This window comes from Vulpes lagopus, chromosome 3, assembly GCF_018345385.1.
Source record: "Vulpes lagopus strain Blue_001 chromosome 3, ASM1834538v1, whole genome shotgun sequence".
Taxonomy (NCBI): Eukaryota; Metazoa; Chordata; class Mammalia; order Carnivora; family Canidae; genus Vulpes; species Vulpes lagopus.
The window spans coordinates 149,272,627-149,293,178 of NC_054826.1; the positions used below are offsets into that span (position 1 = coordinate 149,272,627).

At 42.8% G+C, this 20,552-nt stretch overlaps 1 long non-coding RNA gene across 1 annotated transcript; it reads left to right on the top strand.

The window, feature by feature from the left end:
- Nucleotides 1-6,065: 6,065 nt before the first annotated feature.
- On the top strand, nucleotides 6,066-20,163 carry LOC121488116. Its single transcript, XR_005986981.1, has 4 exons — nucleotides 6,066-8,371; nucleotides 10,888-10,991; nucleotides 18,180-18,278; nucleotides 18,819-20,163. It is a non-coding gene; the product is annotated as an uncharacterized LOC121488116 (long non-coding RNA).
- Nucleotides 20,164-20,552: the final 389 nt, after the last annotated feature.

Genomic DNA, 20,552 nt, shown 5'->3' on the forward strand with positions numbered 1-20,552 from the left:
ATGTCCTCGTCTAAGGGGAAGGTCCAGGGAAAAGCTGAAGGCCTCTGAGGAGCTTTAGATTGGCTTTCTGCTCTGGCTACTGTGGTGCACTTCCCTCTGGCTCCTCTACTTCCTTCTGGCCATGTCCGAAGACACCTTGGAAGTTTCCTTTTTTTTTTTTTTCCCAGGGAGAAAGGGGAGATAATTTGAAATAATCGAGTTGGGGGGAGAGGGAAGGTGGGAACGGAAAGAACGGAAGTAAGCACATGTTGCAAACATAATGCGGCCTACAGAAGCATGTTCACGGTCACTGTCATATTTCGTCTTCATGACGGTCCTGTCAGGTAGAGACTGTGGTTCTCACTTTACAAATGAGGAAATCGAGGCTTAGTTTAAACGTCTGCTGGTAAACAGAAGAGCTGGGACTTGAACTCTATTTTTCAGGGGCTTCCCAGTCCCGGTTCAGAGCGCCACACTCCACTGCCACCTCTTTAAAGCTGGTTGATGTTCCTTTAACCTAAGCAATCGGTTCCCCTGTCTCATCAGGACATTGGAAAGTAGAGGGTTAAACTCTTGTGTTTTTAAGATAGTGGTTTTGCTTTGTTGCAGCATGGTAGCTTGTCCACAATGGTCTTATCCCTTGGCCTCACCAGACCCTTCCAGGGTGGAATGGACAAGAGTGGAAGAAAGCACAGGGAATAGTGTTCGGGGCCACGCAGATGGACAGAGGTCCCCAAGAGTGGCAACTACTGAGGTGGCTCTGTAATTTGATGAAAATTTGGAAAGAGAAATGTCTGAGGACCCATTTTGTTCTTTCATCCATTCATTCATTCACTCAACGCCGACTTGGTAAGCACCCTCTGTGCTAGGCACGCGGCAGTAGGCGCTGGGGGCGCTGGGGGCGCTGGATACCCAGGCACTTCACCTGCCCCCTTCCTGCCCTGCAGGGTGGGTGGGCAGGGTGCTGGCCGTGCCCATCTCCTTAAAGGCTCGCCCAGATTTGCCCAAGATCTGCCCCAGGGACAAATTTCCCAGGCCGCTTCAGAGGTAGTTTTTGCCATAGTGAAGAATCAAAGGCAGAAAGTAAAGGCCCTGATGAGCAGACAGTGAACTCCTTATATGAAATAAATAAACGAACATATTTATGTGTATGTAAATATACATACGTGCTATAATCTTCATACAGAGTAAATAAATGAACACATGTATATATACATACACGCGTGTGTATTTGTGTGTATAACCAGACAGACGTCCGGTCCACATTCCCAAATTGCCATTACAAATTTATGATTGGCCATCTAACAGGCTGAGATCCACAAGGCACAGAGGACTAAGCGGTTGAGCTGTCGTTGTTGGAAATGTATTGTTCAGGACATTTGCTAATTTATTGATGCAGCGGTAGAATCAGATTCAGTTATTCAGCTGAAGAATAAATTGGAATATTTTGGTGCATTTCTTTAAAAAAAAAAGCCACTTTCAAGCCTATGTATTAAAATGACAAAGTCTTAAATAGGGGTCTCTTTTTCTAAACAAAAGATATGCAAATTGCAATTCAAGATTTATATTATGATAAAAACTGAAATACAAAAGAGTCATTATCCTGCAAAATGTAAAAGTGCGTTGCTTCATGAGTCTATAATGATATAATGGGATGTTGATGTAGTAAGAGGTGTCAGAAGGGAGACAATGACCTTAAAATTTTAAGTCAGAAACATTAGAATTGAACAGTAAGTATCTATCTGCCCACCTAACTCTCCATCTATTTGTTGAATATTGCATATTTTGAAAATTTGAGATGAGAAGCAGCGCATTTTTATCTTCCAATGTCATAGTCATAATAAGGGGGTTGGGAAGGGAGGTGGGAAATACTCTTCACATAGCCATCCCAGCTCTGAAGTTGGAAAAAGATTTGCCTTGAATATTATTAGATCAATAGGACTCTTTCTCTTGAGGGTCAGTAGTGTGTTACTCTGGGCCTAGCCACAGGGTCAGCACCTCAACACCAAAAGTCAGGAACCCCCAAGGCTCCCTGCATAAGAAAGACTTGCTGTAGGTTGCAGGGACTCCCAGTGTTTAAGACAATGGGAACAATTTCCAGTTGATCGTTGTGTGTCACTGAAAGAGAATGAGTCAACCTTAAAGAGACTGCATGGGAATCCCAGAGAAACTGCAGCAAACTGATATTTAGATTTGAGGTTATTCCACTGGCTTATTCTAAAAAATGGAGGGGGAGAGACAGAGAGAGAGAGAGAGTTGCCAATGGAGGCACAGTTTAAGTAATCAAGTGATACACCACATGTGAAGCAGATGTACAGACTTGTTCCCACCACCAAACAGAGCAGAAGGCCTGCTTTAGCTTTATTTGGCAGGAATTTATATACTTGCCTCACTATTTGATCTTAACTTAAACAAAGGACGTTGGTCTCAGCCACCACTGATTTCAGGGCAGCAGCTCTGCCTTCTTTCTGAAAGGCTGCAGGATTGTGACACCTCAGAAATCAGATGGTGGCACAGTATGGAAGTACCTCAAATGTTTATTTATTGGTATAGTGAGCCAAACCCTCACTTCTTGTTTCTGGGTCTGTCACTGATTGCATCGAGAGTCGTAGGCAGAAGGACCTCACTCTTATACAGATGTCAGAACCTTGGCAAAGCAAGTCCCAGAACTTCAGAATAAACCCAAGCAAGCCAGGGACTCTAAATGAGGCCTAAGAAAATACTCGCAGACCCAACTCCTGATAATTTTCCAGTTCAGAAAGTTGCTGAGGGTCCTCTGTCAGGGTGAGCTCATGGTTTATGATTTTTGAGCCTGGGCGACGCTCCTTTCTATTTCATCTTGACTTAATGCCATTAGTCTTCCTTCACAGAAACCTGAGCGTTCATTTTCTAATCTATCCAGATGATACGCTGACAGCATTTCCCCTGATCGAGACTTTACCATTTATGTCTCTGCCTCTGTTAATCATTTTCAGAAATGAGATTTATAGTAAAAAGGATTAAATCAATTCTGACTACCTCCAAATTTCCAGGTTTTCGGGGATTCTTGATGAACACAGAAACCATGGCCCCTCAGAGATGCTTTACGAAGAAGATCTTTCTTACCTGTGTGCGTTGCCCTTTCAGAGCTGGCCGCCTCTCAGTGGATTATAGCAAGTCAACTTCTCTATGTTTTGTTTGGCAACCACACCACAGAGACCTCCCTCTGAGCAACTCAAGCTATTTTTGATGGGAAATAGATGAGCGAGCTATCAATTCTCCTCTCCTTCATTCTCCATCTTTCCTTCTTTCCCTTCTTCCCAGTCCTAAAACGAGTACCCTTAGGAAACGTGTCAGCCTAGTTCAATTAAGTGTTTATCTTTTGAGTTTCTCATCATGGGGTAAATTATGACATTTTTAGCAGCCAGGGGTCGAAGAGAAAAATTGCACTGGTCCAAACTAAATCACAGCTTATTTTCTCCCTTTCTAATTTCTCTAATCTTCAGCTGACTTCAAATACCATGACTACTATGCATAGGGCCTTGTGCAAGGCAAGGGACTTCTGCAAATACATAATCGATTTCTCTCCTTCTTTTCCTCCCTTTGTTCCTTCTGCCCCGCAGGCTCTCCTTTTCTTTTTTCCAAATGTACTCTCATTATTTTGCTTCATTGAAGAGATTTTTTACATCCTCTCATAGTCACCTTGGGTTTCTTCCTCCAGTATTCATGGTGAACGAATTCAGGGATAGCATTCCCTGACAGTGCTCATATTGACATACCCTTGGTCATGTGTCTCGGTGACCAGACTCAGTGCCTTAAATTCACTGAACCAGTTATCCACCAGCAATTGTTTAAACCATCTGCTCCATGTCAGCCTGTGTGCTATCTGCCGCAGTGTAGACCATATCTGGGTCAAAATCCTCTTGGTTCGGTTTTCTTTGTCTGGCCTTGTGCTCATCCCCTGGATGAGCAAATGATGTGCTCATCATTTTGGCTTCCCTGGCTTTTACCCCCATTACTGTGTTGATTCTAGGTCCTAAGCTATAACCTGAAAATCAACTGGACTCTCCATTTTGGGCCACTCTGGGAAAATACTAGAGATATAATTAACCTATACCGCCAGTACCATTTTAGTTGGTTCCTAAGGCACTTGTCATAATCCCCAGGTTTGAGGGCATGGAGGTGAGTATTGTGTCAAATGTTTTTGCCTCAATTCAGAATGTCTTTCCTTCATCATGGCGAGCTGACCCACACCTATATATTCCAAAGTCATTGTGTCATCTGTCCATTTTTCTGGTGATAATTATTTGTACATATAAGATTGGTATCTTACACAAAGATTTCAATGTCCAGGATCCTGATCCTGGACGCCTGTACTGCTCCTCCATAGTGATTATTCTTGGAGGTGCTAGAAGCACCCTACAAGTCTTTGAACAAAGATCGTATAGTGACCTGCACTCTTGCTGTCACCATTTCTTGCACCATTTCTAATTGTCGGGGACTAGAAAAGAACCAGAAAGTGAATTTCTGGCAGTTCTTTAAGATATGACAGGTTAAAGAGAGACATAAGAAGCAACAGCCTGAGCACCTTACTCTTTTGTTAGTTGATAATAAGGGATTTAGCAAGCAAGAGTAGAATAACAAATATTACTAATTCATAGTCTCAGGGGTTTCATGATTCACATCAGGTAGGGTGCTCCCTGCCATCACTACCCACAACAAGCACCTGCTGTATTCACAGGGCACTCAGATTCATGAACAATGCAAAATGTTATAAAATATAGTACTTTTTTTCCAGGGACTAATGATGAGTCTAAGAGAGACGACTATAGACTTAAAGGATATAAACTGCCATCTAACACATGTTTGGACATAAACACAGAAGGTGTTCCCGAGACAATACAATGACTGAAACTGAAACAACGTAGACCTTTACCTAGGGACCTGGCTGGCTTCATGAGAGTGTGACCTGTGCTCTCACACTTGGTTTAATTCTCTGCTGCCTCTATCTTGAAATTCTTTTTAAATTTATTTTATTTTATTTTATTTTTTAAAGATTTTATTTATTTATTCATGAGAGACACACAGGGAAAGGCAGAGACATAGGCAAAGGGAGAAGCAGGCTCTCTGTGGGGAGTCTGATGTGGGACTCCATGCCAGGACCCTGGGATCACGACCTGAGCCAAAGGCAGATGCTCAACCACTGAGCCACCCAGGCGTCCCAAATTTTTTTTTTAATTTAAATTCAATTAGCCAACTTATAGTACATCATTAATTTCAGAGGTAGAGGTCAGTGATTCATCAGTCTTAGATAACACCCAGTGCTCATCCCATCACATGCCCTCCTTAATACCTGTCCCCCAGTGGCCCCATCCCCCACCCACTTCCCCTCCAGCAACCCTCAGTTTGTTTCTTATAGTTAAGAGTCTTTCACTATCTTGAAATGCTTAATAATTGAATTTTTGAATATGTGTTTTGTAAGTGAAGTCCTCAGGGGAGGACGTGCATGGGAAGAGGCTATACATGGAACATGAGTGTCTGTCTGTCCTCATTGCCCTGTTCGAGTACAGAATTCACAATGTCCAGTGAGCACAGACTTCGGAAGCCAACCACTTGTACTGGAAGTGATGACACAGAAAGAAAGGAAACGACAGGATAACCCTTGGTTCACTTTCCTTTCTGTCCTTCCTGACTTATCAGTACTGAAAGTAGCATGTTGGTAGAATGTGTGGGTATAAAGAAGTGCCATAAAAACAGGTGAGCTAGTTTTGTCAGTGTTTCCACTGCTGTGATAACAAAATACCTGTGCATATACCAAGTACGGAATAAAAATTGTGCAATTTCAGTAAACCTGTATACAGTTTAAATACTTTATATTTAAAACTGTCATTGCACGACATAAAGATGAACAGTAAAATCCAGGCAAATGATTCAAAATTTCAATTTTTATTTACGTAGAATGCCATTAAATATCAAATAAAAACCATCATGGCAATTTAAGAGAGAAACAGAAGAAAGGAAAAAAAGTTTTATAATATGTCTAATGGCATTTGTTTCCTATTCTTTGAGCAAGGGTTTCCACATTTTCATTCTTCACAGGGCACCACAGATTATGTAGTACCTGCCTGAGAGTCCTGATGGAAAGATGAAACCCAGAGAAGCACAGAGCCTCTATTGGAAGTGCTACCTGTGTGTCCTGAAATTGATTTCCCTGATTTGGTCCATGAGAACCAAATGAAAGTGTGAGCACTCAAAAACATCTGTTCAATTGATTCTAAGCTTAGAAAATTAAACCTACCCCCCAAATGCTTGACATATTCTCAGTTTTCTTTTCCTTTGCTTACTCTATACTCTTTCATGTTCTATATATTCAACTCTTAAATCCCAATCTATGATTGACTTGGGGTAAGGTGGGGGGAAGGCAGGGCAGTTAAATTTTTCTTAAAGTGCTAAATAGCTATCTTTGACCTTAATTGTCTCCTGAGTAGCATTTAAACACCTGATTTTTATTTGTAAGCTTCTTGTAAACATCTGTGGCAACTTCCAGCCATTTCTATTCCTTCACTGTTTGCACCACTGAACAGTGCCTGGGTTTCCACGATGCTTCTGTTGGGTTCTTGGGGCCACCTCAGTAACCATCTCAATACCTTCTTTATGGAATTTTCCTCTTCTACCTCTTAAGTCATACCACCCTCTGTACCTGGAATAGCCTTAAATAACCATCTATCAATCCTATTTATCCCTTCTTCCATTATGAAGAATGGAGATTTCTCAGTCTCTACCTCACCTTGACTACAGATCCACCAAAAAAGAGGTGGAATTAGTTTATAACTATAAAACACTCTACAGATCTAGAGTAAAATTATTAAAGATGCTTTACTTCCATTGATCACAGTTAGTTCTTGCTTAGTGCAAGTTCTACTATATGCCGGGTAGTATTCTAAACCTTCACGTGCATTAATTCCTTTGTAGTCTCACAACAGAGAGGTAAAGAAACCTGTTAAACAGCTAATGAGTGGTGGAAGTGAGATTCTGACCCATAAACTCCCTTGTTTTACCTTCCTAAGGAGAAATTCTGGAAAGTTGTAAAATATCATACATTAGTATGCAATCATATTGACCAATTAGGATGCATTTATGAAAACTCTACTTCTATATGCCCAAGAGGAAGAGGGAAGCAGAACTCCCAAATTTTCATATTGAGAATTGCCTCCCAGAAAATCTGCCAACTGTTTGCCTTTATGGTTTTGTCTTGATCAGTTTTTATTTCTTTCTCTTTCTCTTTTCTTTTCTTTCTTTCTTTCTTTTTTTTTTTATTTTGGAGAACAAACCATGTCTAAGCAATCAGGTTTTACTTTGATTGTCCACCCGAGACCAGAGCATGAAGAACGCTTGTGCATTTGCTGTCTCCCACAAATGCTTGCTGGAGCTGTGTGACCACCAGCCTGCAAGATGCGATGCGCTGCAATCCACTTGGAATTTGCTAGCAGGACCACCCAGAAGCTGCAGCTGGTGCTGAGCAAGATGGCCGCGTGTTTACATGAGAATGAGAGCCTAAGGAAGTGGACAGTACCTGCTTTCTGTTGTCAGCCAGAGCCTGCATTCCTGTGGAAAGATCTGATGTGTCATCTAGAAATATTCACAAAATTTTGGCCCTACCTATTCTCCAGACATGGGGTAATCCCTTCCTAGAATTGGGGCAGAATGGAGCTTCTTCTGCAGAACCAACTGTAGGTCTGGGAACATGGGTCAGGCGGGCTCCAAATGTACTGATCCACAGATTGACCGTGTTGAAAGAGCCATTTTCTCATACAAAGGCTTTCTGCTGAATTATGTCCTATCCCCTATCTCTGGCTTGTCAGAGAAAAACAACATTGGGTTGTAAGGAAAAAGGTGTTCTCAAAAACCTGTATGTTTTGTGGATAAACCAGTTCATGCCAGCGACCTGCTTCAGGAGGGCATTTGGCAATAGGTGCAGGAGAAAGCTTTAATGCCCAATGAAGACCAGCGTCTGGAAAAGCTGATGTGTAGGTGAGGGGTGTGTGTGGAAGTAAGAAAGAGCTTCCAGAAGCTGTTAGCAATGCCTTTATAACACACTTTAGGGAATAGACTTTCACTGGACAGGTTATCCTACTTCTGCGTTTTTGTAAATCGAATCCATCTTTGCAATTCTGTGTTGGTGCTCTTTAGAGGGCTCACATTTTAAGAATTGCTAACATCCATGTCCAAGGTAAATTCACGTCTTCAGATACCAAGCTGCTATGAGTTGAGGAGGATCTGTGTTAACAGCTCTGTCCCTTTGGCTTTGACCTTTTAGCAAGGCCACTCTACACCCTTGGGGTCCAGGTTGCAAACAGGCCCTGGGAAGGAGAAAGAAGGCGGCAAGTGACCCAGAGATGAACACTGCAAGTGGGTGAGGCTTTGTCTTTCTTGTTAGATTAGAGAATATTGTTTTGAGGCTGATCCTTAAGAGCAAAATCTCAAAAAAAAAAAAAAAAAAAAAGAGAGAGAGCAAAATCTCACTAAAATCTATGGACCTGGTACTAGGTACCAGGCATTTAATCACACAACATCCCCACAAGGGGAGCAGGAAATGAGGTAACACTTAATGAGCACCCACTATCCAATGGGTGTGGGGCTATTAGCTATACAACGTATTGTTCCATTTAGTCTTTATAATGAGTGTTGCCATAGCTAGCAAATTAAAATCTAGTTAACATCTAGTTAAATTTGAATTTTAAGTAAGCAAGAAATATTTCTCAGTGTAAGTCCCATCCAATATTTGGGATATACTTATAATCTTAAAAAGTTGTCTAAATAAATAAATAAATAGCCTAAAATTCATGCTTAAAAGGAAGTCTTGCATTTTACTGGCAACCCTATTTACAGTAATCTTAAGAAGTAGGAATTACTATTCCTGCTTTATAATTGAAGGAACTGAGACCCAGAGACCTTAAGAAATTTGCCCAGGATGATAAATAATGGCAGAGATGGAATAACAACCTGGTTCTGTTTGATTCTAAATCCTATACTATCAGCAACTGTACCATACAGTCTCCTCATCCTAGATAAGAAATAATCAGTTTTTATTCAGTTAAATAAGCTGCCTCAAGAGAACTCCTTTCTATTTTAAATACTAGGTATTTATTAATGATTTACCTGGTCCAAAACCTGGTGTTAGGGCTGGAGAGAAGAAAGGATGCATGACCAAGATAATTAAAGAACCAGGGCCTACCCTCGCAGGAAATGATAACATGGTGGAGAATATAAGAGAGAGAGAAATGCTGAATGTGTTACTTCTCAGTTTCAAGTTTTTAAGCAGGAACATTGGTGTTACAGCCGATTTTGCTTTAAAATCTTGAACTAATGGTGAGCTCCTCTGTGGAGAGTCTGGGGCGAGTGTTGCTGAGTGAGGAAAGTTGATGAACATCCTCAGTGACCCCAAGGAGCCAGATTCCTCCTTGTCGGAGATCAGTGGCTGCCTCTTTGTGGTCTCCTCGATGTCTTCAGCCCACAGCTCTAGGTCACGCAGTGCCTTCAGGGGTTGGCAGTGGTGTGGCTGTCGCATGGCTTGCTTCACTCATGACCAGGGTGACTGTTGCACATCTGTCCAATGAGAAGGCCGCCCTTTCCCTCCTTCAGCACTTCATGTGCCACCTGCCCGTAGTTGCCAGCTTGTGTGAAGATCATTAAGAAAGACTCACAAGTGTGCAGAGCCCAAGACAGCAAGTATGAGAAGCTCCGAGAAATTAGAATCATCATGAAATAATCCTTGAGTACTTCCTTTGTATCAGGCATCGTGTCCTACATTTTGTAAGCATTATTCCTAAACATCACAAGAAAACAGTAAGGTAGCGATTTCTCTCTCTCTCTCTCTCTCTCTCTCACACACACACACACACACACACACACACACACTCACACAGATGAGAACACTGAGGCTCAAAGACAATGAGGGACATGCTGAAGATCACACAGTTAATATGAAGGTCCTTCTGTGCTGAACCCCGCTTTCGGCTTCATAGGCATGAAGTCTTCTCCTTAAAACAAAGGGAACCCAACCTTCTTCCCTCCAGACAGGCAGGAAAATTCACCACTGAGCAGCAAACAAAAAGAGATGATGTTCAGGGCCTTAGTGAAAAGAAGCAGGGCTGAATCTAATACCATTCTCTCTTATCTCTTAATTGAAGCCAGGGGTACACAGGACCGTTTTTGTAGCTAACATCAAAAATAGAAATCAACACTGTGCAAATATATATCTAATAGTATAGCTTACGGTGTGATTCCTTCTCCCTATATCATTTTACAAAATAGAAAAGATTCGGGAAGAGGAACTTAGAAGTGGACACAGAAAAAGCATATATTTTGATAGTAAAGGGCTTTTTAAAGTTGAAGTTCTGTTTTTGATAAGAAAAAGCTTTTAAGAATGCTTTTTATATAGTATTGTATATCTATATTTATAGTCAATTTCTTCCTTCACTTTGCTTCTTCTAGGCTCAATGCTAAGTTCCCCTTCATATTTTCCCAATGGTTAACGTTCTGCTTCTGAAAATTATCCATTAAAATTTTATCAATTTTGTATTTTGGTGAGACAGTATGAGGAAATGCCATTGTGAAATTAGATTTTCCTTTGACATCAGGCGCCCAGTCAGCAATCCAATCCCATGTGTTTCTATTGAGACATTAGGGTTTGATATAATTTTGGGCAGAAAACATTTTAAAAATGAAACAATTGAATTTTCTAGATGGTCTTGGGGACCACTTAGCTTAAGAGAATACACTTCCAAATCAAAAGCCTTTCAATCATTTTAAATATTATTTGGATGATATTTGCTCTGTGTGTAGTAGCAGTTTGAATTTGTATTGAATGTTTGACCGGCTCATGCACACATAGATGATGTATGAAATTATTATTTCATATTTTTCTAGTGTTTGCATTGCAAGTGACATCTGGCTGACAGGAACTTGGAGAAATGGGATACAAAGTGAATGCTGCAGTTACCACAAGCATCATATTTATCAAAAGGTTTAAGGTTGGTCTGTCTTTGTTTAACATATGAAACTTGGAGCGACGACCGAGAAGCACTATGTTTTTGTGTTGCGTGCATTTCTTCACTGAGTTGTTTAGGAAAAGGGTAGTCAGAGAGTAAACACTAATTGTATTATTTGTTCTGCTCATGAAACTAAATATTATACATCCTAAGTTCAAGAAAACACACTTAAATTGGATTTGATATAATTTCCATACCTTTTGCCTGGGTTCAGAGAATTTACAGTTTCCTGTTAGAAAAGCATGCGTACTGAACACTGGTCATCATTACTCAGGAAAGGTGATGTGGGAGAAAAAAAAGCGCTCAACTGCATTCTTAGTTTTAATTTTTAATTTGTGAATGTGCAAAATGTAAGACATGTGAAAACATGTAGTATGGTGTTTGCAAGCTCTGACTCCACCAAAATGCACACATGTAAATATAAACATTCTCTTATTATCCCTTTTCCCAGAGGTCATGGTGCAAACTATTAATTCAGTCATGAGAAATGTCATTTATTTAACAAAAATTTATGAGCCTACTAGGGGACTGCGGGCTAGCAAAGTGCTGGAGATTTGTGCAGAGAAGTCAGACAATCCCAGCTCTTAATAAACTCACAGTGAGGCAGCAGGGAAGTTCAGGATGAAACAACTAAGTACAATAGGGAACTACAGACACCATGATAATAAGGTCTAGGAGGATCATTGGCAAAGTTGGGGCAAAATGGTGACAGTGGTCCATCTCCCAAAGACAGGTCGGTAAACAAAAAAGACAGCCGGGCCGTTGTGAAAATCTTTCAGTGTATCAAAGTAAGACATGCTCATTTTTTGAAACTTGAGAATTTCAGGAAAATAGAAACATGGCAAAAATTACCCTTGTGCTTATCACCTAGAAATAAATACTGCTGACCTGCTTCTAACTGCTGACCTTTCTTTTCTCAATAACTATTTTTTTTTGGGGGGGAAAGCACTGTGATAGTACTGCAAATATATTGCATATAGTCAAAAATATTAATTTGCTGCTTATAAAAAGTATCATTGTTGAATGCACTTCCATGTTATTTTAAACTCTTCCTATACAGAGTTATTAATGACTGTATAATAGTCCAATTGATACTGCCATGCATTAGTTACTACTCTATTAAGATATCTGGGCTGGGCACCTGGGTGGTGCAGTCGGTTAAGCATCCGATTCTTGATTTTGGCTCAGGTCATGATCTCAGGCTCAACAAGGAGTCTGCTGGAGATTCTCTCCCCCTCCCTGTGCCCCTCATGAACTCTCTCTCTCTCTCTTTCTCTCTCTGAATAAAGAAATGGATCTTTAAAAGAAAGACATATGGGTTGCTTTTCATCTCCTTTAAGCAACAATGTCGCTAACTTCTAAGAAAAAGGAGTTTAGGAAAAGAGAGATAAATTTCCAATGGTGGGATTCCTGGCACCAGAAGAAAACATGAAAAAGGTAAATAACATTTATTCAGCATCTGTTATGTGCTATGCACTTTACATATGCTACTTATTGCCACAGGAATCCTGATTCAATGTGGCATAGAATAGACTGGATCCACCCAGACCTGGGCTCAAATTTAATTCCCAGCTTTGTCCAGCTATGTGATTTCCAGAAAATTAGTTAATCTCTCTGACTCTCAGCTTCCTCATTTATGAATTGGCAGTATTATGACCCATTCATTTAACAATAAGTTTATTGAGCTTATTTTATGTGTAAAGTATCTTGCTAGGTATTAAAGACCTAAGAGGAGTGTGGTTATGTCTCAAGTCTTTGAAGAGCTTATAGGTAAGCCTAGTGACAGAATCAGACATGGAAAAAACAGGCCTGACAGGTCCCAGGGGAACTCAGACAAGAAAGGGATACATTCTTCCTGGTGGAGTAACATTTGGTCTGGGTCCTAAGTTATGAGAAGCAGGTTTTAACTTGCTGTTCTTCACCAAGAGCATCTGTCTTCTGCTCAGCAGGCAACTGTATGGCTGTGTTATTGCATTTTTGCCCTTGTCCCTGCCCTGAAGAAGCTTACTAGTTGGGTTCAGTCTTGCCAGAAGAATGTGGCTTCTGTGTTATGGACTAATACTTTATTCAATAAGTGATTGTACTGGTTTTGAGGTGATTGGTTTCTGCCAGAGTCCTTCCTTCTGAGAGATGTGTCGAACTGTGAAATAAAGAAAATATATGTTGGCCTCTGCCCCACTTCCTGACACAGAACTCCTGAAACTCTTGTCATTTCAATGACAAGGATTTGGGGTGTGTGTGTGTCTTTTGTTCTAAGGAGCAGACTCTGGGTGGGCTCCTGGATGGCTCATGGATGAGGGCTGGTCACCAGAAAGTCCAGGCCATGATGAGAAGCTTGAATATTTAGCCTCCCCTCTCTCTCCCATTGTCCAGTGAGGGGAGAAGGATGAAAAATAGAATTAATGATAGATATGCGTATGTGACAAAGACTCCGTGAAAGGCCTAGAAGTATGGGGTACAGAGAGTGTCCAGCTTGTGAACAGGTGGAGCTGGAGGAGTGGCAAGCTCAGAGAGGGCATGGGAGCTCCGAGTCCCTTCCCTCGTACCTTGCCCTGTGCATCTCTTCCATTTCTGTGTTTATCCGTATCCTTTTCTGATAAACTGGCAAATGTAAGTAAATATTTCCCTGAGTTCCGTGAGCAGCTCTAGCAAACTAATGGAACCGAAGGAGAGGATCATTGGGACCTTCAATCCAAGGATGTCTGAAGTGAGTGAGAGGCTGTGGGACCATCTTTAATGGGGTTTGACCCTATCTCCAAGTAGACAGTGTCAGAATTGAATTAAATTGTAGGATCCCCTGGTGGCTTTGCAGAGACTTTCTTGTTGTGGGGGAAAACCTCCATGCATTTGGTGACCAGCACAGTGAGTCCTATGGCAGTAGTCAAGGAGCCTCATAGGACAGAAAGTCACAGTAGGGAAGAACTGGGTTTTTTCTCCTACCTGGAAGTGGAGAGTGAGTTTCTCTTTTATGCTAACCTTATAAACAAAGGGTCCTATTGACCCAGGGGTCACCTTTTTTTAAAGATTTTATTTATTTATTAATGAGAGACACACAGAGGCAGAGACATAGGCAGAGGGAGAAGCAGGCTCCTTACTAGGAGCCTGTTGGGGGACTCGATCCCAGAACCCTGGGACCATGCCCTGAGCTGAAGGCAGATGCTCAATCGCTGAGCCACCCAGGCATCCCAGGGGTCACTTTGATAGTCACAGAGAGAGAGAGGCAGAGACACAGGCAGAGGGAGAAGCAGGCTCCATGCACCGGGAGCCTGACGTGGGATTCGATCCCGGGTCTCCAGGATCGCGCCCTGGGCCAAAGGCAGGCGCCAAACCGCTGCGCCACCCAGGGATCCCGACACCGCGGTCTTTTAAAGCCTTATTAATCTGAATAAAACCGCTACTAAAATATCTGGATTTTACAAAAGGTCAATGGCAATAAGCAACATACAGACATGCTCAGTAATCACCTTTGGACCTGTACATTATTAAGTCCCTCTCTGCTAAAAGTTTCCCAGTCTTAAAACTTGAATACTCAGACCTAATGGCAAGTTTTCATTCATAATTTAGGAAATTAAAATGTTTCAGACAGCACTACAGTTGTCATTTGAGCCAGAAAGATGATTTAAGTAATTTTTTTTCTTTCTCTCCCAAAATTTTACCCAAAAGTCCATCTGGATGTTCATCAGATGTGGGAAGGTAAATATATTTGCAGATTTTACTAATGAACCCCAATCTTAAAAAACTAATCTGTAGCTCCTGTCTTCTGTTATGAACCAATGGTGCATCAGTTAGCTACTGCTATCAAACTGCAGCATGACAACCTACTCCACAATTCAGTGGCTCAAAACAGTCATTCGTTTAGCTTTTGGGGGTTGAGGTAACCAGGATTTGACCTAGACTGGTCATGGGCTAGTGGTGGCTCTGTTCCATGTGTCATCCTCTTCGTAGGACCTGTGGTTAGTTTGGGCATGTCCTTCCCATGGCGATGGCAGAGTCACAAAAGACATGCCAAACAGTTTTCCGACCTCTGTTTGCATCCTGCCTGCTAATATCCTACTGGCCAAACAAGCCACTTAGCCGAACCGAGTCAAGGTTTAGGAGAGCACCGCAGAGGGACATGTCAAACAGCATAGGTGGGGAGGAATTGGGGCCATTAGCAGAGACTATCCCAAATGGCCCTACCTCTTTTCTACAAAAGAATGGGCTTTAAATAGGGATTTATTTTTTAATTTCCATTTATTTCAAGGCTTCTATACTTTAGGCCCTTACTCTCTCATTATCATCCTGCAGTCCTACAAAACGCACTTCAATATCCCTATTTGCAGATGAAGAAATTGAGGCTTCGAGATGTCAAGTAACCAACTTAAAGCTTTCACTGCTGGTCAGTGGCAGAGTCTGGACCTAAGTCCCGTCTGTGGGCTCAGGGCTTTGCATTCTGTTCCTTCTCCTCTGTTAACGCTGCCTCTCTGTAAAACCTCACTTGTGAAATTCAAGAACAAGAAGGAATTTTAGAACTCGTGTCATCTAATCTTTTTATTTTGTAGATGAAACAACTGAGCCCCCGAGAGATGATTTCTACATTTTTATCATATTAATTAATAGAAAACCAAGGGACTAGAAACTGAGTCTTTTGATTCCTCACTTTCTCCGTTATTTCATACATTTTATTTACTGTACACAAATTTCCCGAATGCCTGCTCTGTGCCGGGCATTGTGTCAATTCAGTTCTCTGCTGCTAAAATCATATTCCGATGATGGAAACGAAGAGGAAGAAAAGGTCTTTTGAGTATCTACTATGTGACCCAAAGGGTGACCATGTTTTCCTAAAATTTACTATAAAGTGAAAATCTGAACTGCTGAATCGGTCTGTTTCATCCAAAGCACAGGACAGATTTCCCTCTGGCACCGACCCATTCCACATTTCCCAGAGGCCCAGTGGGCCTGGAAGGCTGTGGGAGCTGTGCGGGCAGCCTGACACTGCCGATGGTGAAGGAGAGCACCTAGCTCCACTTTGGCAGCTGTGTAATGACGCTGAAATCATACAGCTGCCAGGCCCCAACTTAATTAGAGCTGACCTTAAGATGAATTTTGCAAGCCACTTAAATAGATCTCTTTCTGGAAAGTTTTCAGAGTGAAAAGGAGAAAACAATAAAATGTCTCCAATTTGCAGTCCCTCCCTCTGAGATCTGCTACATGCGCCCCCATGCTCTCCCCGGCACTGAGTCATTATCCCCAGTGGGCCCTGCAAGCCTAACACTGATGGAAAACAAGCGAAATACAGTTTCGAGCTGTTTGCACTGGATCAAAGCCGCCCTCCCCGCGTTGGGGCGCATTGTATTAGCTGTGGGAGGACAAGGAGGGTGTGGAGGAAAGTTGGAGGCAAACCTGCCTGGGTATGGGAAGCACTGGGGCGAGTCCTGCGGCCTTTCCCTCTTGAAAAAGAAAGTGCCGCCAGTACCCAGGCTGGGGCCTGGCACATAGCAGGTGCTCCGCGTAACATCTGGTGAACGAATGATGATTGAATGAACGACTCTCTCTGTAGTGCTGGTGCTTGTCTGGTTGTGTTTCACTGGATTTGGCATAGAGGATAGTGGTTTAGGCTGTGTGCTCAATCATTCAGCCAGCCGCCAGGTAACAGTGTTCCCTGTGACCCTGGCATTGAGGAAGTGACAGGTCGCAGATCTGCACAGCTGCTACCCTTGAGGAGCTTGCCATCTAATAAGATAAATTAGACCTGAGTTTTGAACCCTGATCCTGACACTTACTAGTTGTTTGTGGACCTGTTATTTATATCTTCGTGCCTCGGGGTCCCCATATGTTTAAAAAAATGTATAATAGTAGTACCTAATTTGATTAATACGTATGAGATGAAGCATTTAGAATATCGTCGGACGTTCAAAAAGCACCATGTAAATGTTTGTGACTCCTTCATATATTGCTGTGAGGACTGAATGTGAAGATGCATGAACAGAGGTGACTATGATGCTGGGAGATATTAAGAACTCCCTAAATTATAGATATTATGAATACCCGTTATGGGTAACTTGGAGCGTCATAGCCATTCTAACTTGACGCAGAGGAGGCGGGAAGTGGTAGGGAAGTGGATTAGAGGGAGAGTGAGGCTGGGTCTCGGGCAACTAAAATTGGACTTGTTTTCTGATTCTCAAGCAAATACACTTGGAGACACACACACACACACACACACACACACACACACACACACCTTGACAGCACTTTTAAGGGAGCGTTTTGGAGGAGCGGTGCCTGTATCCCTAACTTAAATCTTCCTAAAAGTTGAAATCCCTTATTCTGGATTCACTCCCATCTTATGGACAGTTATTTCACTTGAACAGTTATTCTGGAATGCAGCTGGATAGGATTTCCCGGCAAGATCAGGAGGTGCCATGGTGGCCAGGGTACCTCTGTGTGGGCAGGAGGGGCTGCTCCTTTCTGCTCTTGCGGGAATCTTCCCCATCCTCGCAGCCTGTCAGCATCTGTAGAATGATGTATTTTCCTTCCCACTTATGCTCCTTTCCTATATCAAGTGTTTCTTACTTGGTATTGCCCTGTTCCTTTGGATCTAGTGAAACCATTAGAGATCCGCCATTAATCATTCTTAATTTTATTCCCCTCTTTCTTTCCCACCGGACTTCCACTAGGGCCTCTCCTCCTGTACGCAATCACTCCAACCTGTTATTTTTCCTTCTCTGTGGGTTTCTCCCTCCATTTGAATAGCTCACTCATAAACAGCATCATTGAGACTCAAGATAAGTAGATGTACAAGTGCCTCTGTACTTGAGGCTTCCCATCTGGGCAAATCCTCATCCTCCACTGAAGCATGTCTACGACTTCAGCTTCCACAGCCCTCTTCAGCAGCGGAGGAGCGTCTGCTCTCTCTTACACCTTCTCATCGCACACCCACAAATGTGGTACCCACAGAATCATGCCCGGGCTTCCAAACAGCCCCCAGCCAGCCGTGCACCCAGCATACACCTCTGTCAGCAGTGCAGGGGAGTGGGGACTGTGGTGGTCGGGATAGCAGGAGAAGGGGACACGAGGACAGCAGAACATACACCTCAAAGGCCACCGCCTAGAGTGACCTAGGAACACTCAGTGAAAGTAAGGGAAGTGGTTATAAGCGAGATTCCAACGAGTTGCTCTGTGCTCTCACAGGAAATAGGAGAAAAACGCGGCCTTCTATCGCAGCAGGAGTTTTGCTAAACAAGAAGCACTTGACCTTAGAGGTGAATAATCCCAGAAACAAGCAACCAAGTAAGTTCCCAAAAGATGTCCGGAAGGTAGTCATGCATTTCGAGAAGTTTATTTTTTATTTTTAAAAATATTTTATTTATTTATTCATGAGAGAGAGAGAGAGAGAGAGAGAGAGAGAGAGAGAGAGAGAAAGGCAGAGACTTAGGCAGAACGAGAAACAGGCTTCCTGCAAGGATCCCTATGCGAGACTCGATCTCGGACCTCTGGATCACGACCTGAGCCAAAGGCAGATGCTCAACCAGTGAGCCACCAAGGCATCCCAGTTTTGAGAAGTTTAGAGAGAGGTCTTCCTGAGGATGAGGTTGGGAGCGGGTGGGGTCGCATTAGACAAATACATGTAGTCCTGGAACCCAAAGGGGCATAAGGGGCCTGCACCATCCGCTCTGCAGAAGAGGCACAGAAAACTTTTGCCCAAGGTTTCGAGGCTAGCTCACGTTTGATATTCCAGGCTTTCTGACTCCTAGTCCAGTGCTCTTTCCGGAGCCCCAATTTAACTTAGAGACTGCATCCCACTGTAAGATTTTTTTTTTCTTTGTTTAGAAGGAGGAGGAGGAGGAAGAGGAAGATGGAAAGAAAAGTGACGGGTGCTTGGTGTACCATCACGGATCCTGGTGGATTCAGGATGTAGAGGAGAAGCCTCCCTCCCGGGGGTGGGCGGGCAGGGGGTGAGAAAGCACGGGTAGCAGTACCAGGTAGCCAGTAACCCCTGAAGCCGAAGACCGTGAAGACGTGCAGTTAGCTCTTCATTTTGTTGTTGAAGGGACCGGGTTCCATAGGCGGGGAAGGAGCTTGCTGAATAGCGACGCTCACCATTTGCTCCTCCAAACACATTCTGTGGGAGGGCGTGGGATTTCACAGCAGTGAGAGCAAAACTATTCACAGCAGTACCATATGCTCCCCACCATCAGGAGCGGCGGTCCTGGTCACTGGACTTGGCAGGCGAAGCCACTGAATGGAAATGCTGAAGACCACAGTAGGAGTTTTCTCTTTGTGGGTTTTGGATGGTAAAATCTTCAATCTGTTCCACAGGCAGACATCAGAGCGAAAAATAATTCTACACAAATTGCGTGCGTGTGTCCGGGTGTGCGCGTGCAAGAGCATGACTACGTGTTGCCTCCGGAAAAGTGGAGGGAGAAGCGGGGGCTCGGCACTTGTCCCGCACCGTGCTACCGAGGCAGCGGGTCAAACCTTGGATGCCAACGGAGAGGACACTGGGAGAAGGAAAGATGGAGACAGATTATTTTTAGTATAAATTCCATGTTTTCGGTTTTTTTGTCTTAAGAAAAAAAGTAAGATTGAGAAGAATTTCCCAAATGCCAAGACCATTTAATAGCAGAATTACAACTGACGATAAATGCAGCACTTTTTAAAGCTTGTCCTTTCTCTGTTATTAACTTTGTTCTTTCGGTTGTGCCAGAGAAAGCACAAGAGACAGAAATTGGCAGAAATATGGGTCTGAAGAACAGAAATTCAACTCAAATGAAAATACCGTGAAAACCTCTAGTAAAAAAAAAAAAAGTCTTTAGTTTAATAGCACAACTTTCATCATCGAGAAAAGGTTTATTTGAATTAAAAGTAAAATTTAGGACGCTCTATTATCCAATCATTAGTCATTCTGGGCACGTATGGGCTATTTTCTATTTCCAAAGTGGTTTGCAATCATTAGTTAATCCACTCAGCATGCTTAGTCTAAATTGTGCTCTATGCACATGATAGATAAGGACGGTTGTTGGGGACAGGCCCCGACACAGGCCCCGACACAGCGGCTGGAGAGCGGCCTGGGCGTCAGGCCCCGCGGCTCGGCTGCACCGCCCGCCTGGTCTGCGCAAGCCCGGCCTCCACCGCGCGGCTGCAAGACAAGGAGTCGACTGGTCTAAAATATAGGGAAATACATTTGTACACGGACATTTGTGTGTGTGTGTGTGTGTGTATATACACACACACACAAATGGATATACATATATCCATCACAGCCATATATATATGATATATTTGATATATTTGATATATTTGATATATTTGTATATCCGTTTGGTATATAGAAAATATCTCCTCCAATAATTGTTGAAAGGCCTGGCGTTTGCATTTCCCTTCCGCGATCTGTGGGTCCGGTTGTCCTCCGAGGTAAAAATCGATTTTAAAGAGCCAATCAGGGCAGCCCCGGTGGCTCCGTGGTTTAGGGCCTGCCTGGGCTCCCTGCATGGAGCCTGCTTCTCCCTCTGCCTGTCTCTCTCTCTCTCTCTCATGAATAAATAAAATCTTAAAAAATAAAAA